The sequence below is a fragment of the Condylura cristata genome, unplaced genomic scaffold (genome assembly GCF_000260355.1).
Source record: "Condylura cristata isolate star-nosed mole 26May11 unplaced genomic scaffold, ConCri1.0 scaffold00032, whole genome shotgun sequence".
In the NCBI taxonomy this organism is placed as follows: Eukaryota; Metazoa; Chordata; class Mammalia; order Eulipotyphla; family Talpidae; genus Condylura; species Condylura cristata.
The window spans coordinates 12904180-12908886 of record NW_004567133.1 but is presented as its reverse complement, the minus strand read 5'-3'; positions in this window follow the sequence as shown (position 1 = coordinate 12908886).

The window sequence follows — 4707 nt, the reverse complement described above, 5'->3', positions numbered from 1 at the left end:
GTTTCAGGTCTATGTGCTGTTGGTTCCCTCCTCCCCTTCTGTTCGAGAATTTTTTTAAGAATTAAACAGAATTTAAAGTTATTGGCAGTGAAGTGGCCTTCACCTTCAAGAATTCAACCTTTCGGACTTTGGCAGACTTTTGAAACCTAGTGCTCTGAGGAGGCTCAGTAGGGAAAGGGTGATGATAAATTCCTTCCTGAGTCTGGAGTCAGAGAGCCTGAGCAGCTGAAGGGCAGACTCTGGGAAGGCGATGCAAGGTTTCTGAAATGGTGGTTTTAGGGGCTACTGGAACACAAGGTGATAGCAGTGAGTCCTTAAATGGGAAAATTATTCCCTTTTCAATTATTCTCCAGTATCTTACTATGTCAAGGATGTCTCTAGCTTGAGTTTAGTAATCTGGAGCATAACACTTCTCTAATGCTTTGGTAGGCAGCAGTTGCACCCAGCTAGGATTTAATAGTATTAAATAACTTATGTTGATGCCAAGTGATAATGATTTTTCTATTTATAAAAGTGTTGGTTACTTTTCTAAATACATTTAAGTAAAAAAATGTTTACACGAGTCAGAGTTAAAATTGTGTAGGTGAAACTTGGAACTTGAAATTTGGAAAACTTATTTGTAAGTTTGGAACCTGAAATTTGGCTTATTTGTACTAAATCACATGATCCTTTTGGCTCACATGTTTGAAGAACTGATGGATAAGTCTGTTAAGGAAATATTTCACGTAACTCTCCAGCCCTTGAACAATAAGAAAATGAAGGTCAAAATTGGTGAATCTGCTTCACTCATAGTGATATTTTTTGTAGAACACCAATTTCCTGGTCTCTATATTCTTGCTCCTTAAGTTACCTACTCTTTGCAAAAGGAGTCTGGCAGTGTGGTGCAGAGAAAGACTTTGAGATTGTTATACTTATTGTTTAAATGCCAACAACATATTATCCAAGAAAGTGTTCATCTTCATTTCATGTAGGTTTGCTTCATATCCAGCAAGGAATAGAACTGAATACTAGGTAGATGTCAAACTCATAATTTCCTTAGAGTTCTGTCCAAATCTCCTTTAAGAGACCCTCTCTACATTCTCTCTCTAAATGCATGCATGCACTTTTTTTTTTTAAAGATTTTTATTTATTTATTCATACAGAACTGGGGTACAGGCCAGAGGCTCAGGGGCAGTGAGAGGCTTCACCAGAGACAGAGTGGGGAGCAGAACAGTCAGATCTACGAAGTACACTGCTGAGGGAAGCAGCGGGCGGGCCAGGAGAGGTCTGGCTGGCCATGTGGTCTCCTCCGGGGCAGGCGGCAGGCGGGAATCGAACTCATGCGGAGGTGGCTTCAGATTCTCAGTGCTGTGCTTTAACCCGCTGCGCCACCAGGGAGGGCCCATGCATGCATTTTTTATAGATACTCCATAGACTATGTTGGTTTTGTACAGATTGGCACTTGGAATCTAAAATAAAACCATTCTGTGATCTATATTTTTCTTTAAACAAATCAACAGTTCTTGAAGAAAAGGATGGAATCTTACCAAAAGAGATCATTGTCCCCCCCCCCCCTTAATTCTATTCTTCCAGGTAATTCCTACAATTGAAATCATTCTTGAAGGAATATTGTAATTCTTGAAGGAATATTGAACAGACACTAAATGCTAGGAGTAATAATAGTAAACCCATCTAAAGATGAAAGGGTACAGACCTTCCCAACAAGTGCTGACATTTATTGAATTTCTAGAAGCGCCAGGCAGTACATACAGCACTGGGGATTCAGAGCGAAGGAAAATGTCCCTGCTGCCCATACATTCACTGTTTATCAAGGGAGTCAGGAGGAGGGAAACAGCACAGTGTAACACACAATGGGATCAAAGAGCTTTCAGAGTATGGGTGTGGGCTGGGTGAGAGCTTTTTTTAGTTGGATCCTACAGTAGGTTTTGTTGGGTGAAGAAGATGGAGAAGAACATTTCATGCAAAGAGGAAAACTTCAACAACAAAAAACACAGAAGTATAAACTGCATGGCTTGTTGGGGACCACCTTGGGGAAGGGTAGCCTGATGCTACAATTGAGGGTGCCTGGGCCTTGGAGGTTCATGAGAGGTAAACCTTTGAAGCCTTTTAAAGCAAGGTATGTGATGTCCATAGTTCTGCTTTGCACTGGGCCTATCAAGTTATCACCAGCCACTCACTGCAGCCGATCCCTGGCCAGGGACCCACCTATGGGCCCAGTAGCCCTCACCTGTCTCTCACACTGCTCACCTGACCAGTGTAGTTCAGTAGATCTGCCTGTTCTGCTTCTCACTCTGTCTCTGGCGAATCCTCTCACTGCCCCCCCCACCTCTGGTCTACACCCCAGTTTTGTATTCATAAAAAAATAAAAACAAATCTTCCCCAAAACCAAAAAAAAAAACCCAAAAAACAAAAATCAGGCACCAGCATTAGCATTGGTCTCTAACCAAAACGTAGGCTAAATCATGGGGGTTCATCTTGGAAAATGCTTTGTGTTTATTTATTTGTATTTATCCTTTTGTTTTTGCTACAAAGACAACATTGTGTAAATACTGGATGCTATAATACATTTCTCTGTATTTATCTTAAGCACTTAATCTAAAAGAGAGGTTGACAACATTTTTCTATAAGGCCAGGTAATATTTTAGGCTCTGTGGACCAGAAGGCAAAATTAGGGCTGTGGGGTTGCTTATACAAAAGAGAGATTCCTGCCCCCTCCCCCCTTTGTCTGGGGTAGGTTGTGCAGTTGCTTTGGTTCCAGTTGCATTAGTTGCAGTCACTCACCTGACTGAGAGCAGCTGCCCCAAGCAAGGGAGAGGGGCCTGGCCAGTCAGGCCTACATCCAATTCAGTGGATTTCACTTTGGTGACTTCCTGAAACCAGGGTGCCATTCCTACTTTTCCAACAACCAGTCCATCTCATCTTGATCTGCTGGCTGAACCCAGGAGAAGCAGTTTGCCAAGTTGCTGATGCCCAGGTTGAGAGTCTGGCATTTGCCAACAGCACTCTGGGTGCTCAGACCTCCAAGACCACTGGCCAGAGAGGTGGGCTTTGGAGCTTCTTGAGGCTGCAGGGAGAAACCTAATGCCCTGCTTGGTCTTTGAGGCTCAAAGTGACATCTCATAGCAACACAAAGCTGCAGAATGGGGCCCTTCTTGGTGGCACAGTGGGTTAAAGTGCAGCACTATGAAGCTATCCCCATCCACTGAAGCATGAGTTAGATCCCTACCCAGGGGGAGGTAGGTGATCCACATGGCATGACAGACCTCTCTTGACCCACCTGCTGCTCCCCTAGCAGTATATTTCAGTAAATTTGCCTGTTCTGCTCCCCACTCTGTCTCCGGCAAACCCTCTCACCCCCTGCACCTCTGGCCCATACCCCAGTTCTTGTATGCATAAATAAATAAATACATCTTAAAAAAAGTACCAAAATGAAGATGCAGTTCAGGAAGGTATCTCTACTTGGCATCCTGTGGGTAGAGGCCAGAGGTGCTGGAAAACACCCTTCAATGCACAATCCGTCACAACACAGCATCATCCAGCTCCAAACATTAGTGTGAGGTTGAGAAATCCTGATCTAGAATAACAAAATATTGTAATACAAGAGATGTTTAAAAAATATTTTAGATCCTAAAATGGCTCATTATATCTTTTCTAATAATGGTATCTTCTTCACCGGGCCAGGAGGCTTATTTTCATTTATTTCACTCACTTGTATTCCCATTTTCAACATTCATGTATAGTACATTGTTAATAGGAATAGCTGACATTTATTGGGTGTGTATAATATACTGTACTCAGGAATTTATATACATCATCTCACTTGTCACATCATAAGTAGGTGCCATTATCTCACTTAGAGGAAGGGAAATTTGATATTGAAAGGTTAGGTGATTTTCTCAATGTCACACAAATAGAGGTGCTGGACTCAGTGTCTAATGGGTATTGAGTTTCAGATGAAAAGACTTCTGGGCATTAGTTGCTTGACATTGTGAATATAATTAACATGATTGAAATCATACAACTTAAAAAGTGAATTGGGTGAAACTAGCTATTTATAAACCATGTGGCATTTATACATTTATTTTTAAGTAATACATGTCTGCAACAATTGTGCTTCAGTTGTTTTAGTAACTATTGTTAGGATCTTTAGAGAAAAATCAACTTCAGCGTACCACAGAACAAAGGATAAGATAGGCGCAAACGACATTGTAGAGGGGTGTTGTTTGCAGAAGCCTACAAAAGCCTTCTAGTTTGCAATAGTTAACTAGTAGTAATCTGATTGGGTTTCATCTTAGGTAGTTAGAGATGTTTCTTAGGAAACTGTGGTCAGTGAAACTCAGGAGCTTAGAGCAGAAGATGGCCACCTTGAAATAAAAATAGAAATGGCTCTAATCTTTTTTTTTTTTTTTTGGTAAAGATTTATTTCACTTATTTATGCATACAAGAGCTAGGGTATAGGCCAGAGATGCAGGGGGGTGAGAGGATTTATCAGAGACAGAGTGGGGAGCAGAGCAGACAGACCTGTTGGAATATACTACCTTCAGGAGCAGTGAGGAGTCAGCTCCTCCAGGAGATTGAACTTATGCTGCAGTGGCTGTGCACAACTTCATAAAGCTGTGGTTTAACCCCTTGCACCTCCAGTGAGGCTCCAATGAGTGGAGATTTTATAAAAGTGGGAAGAGGAAAGGGACATTTGGGATAGCTACT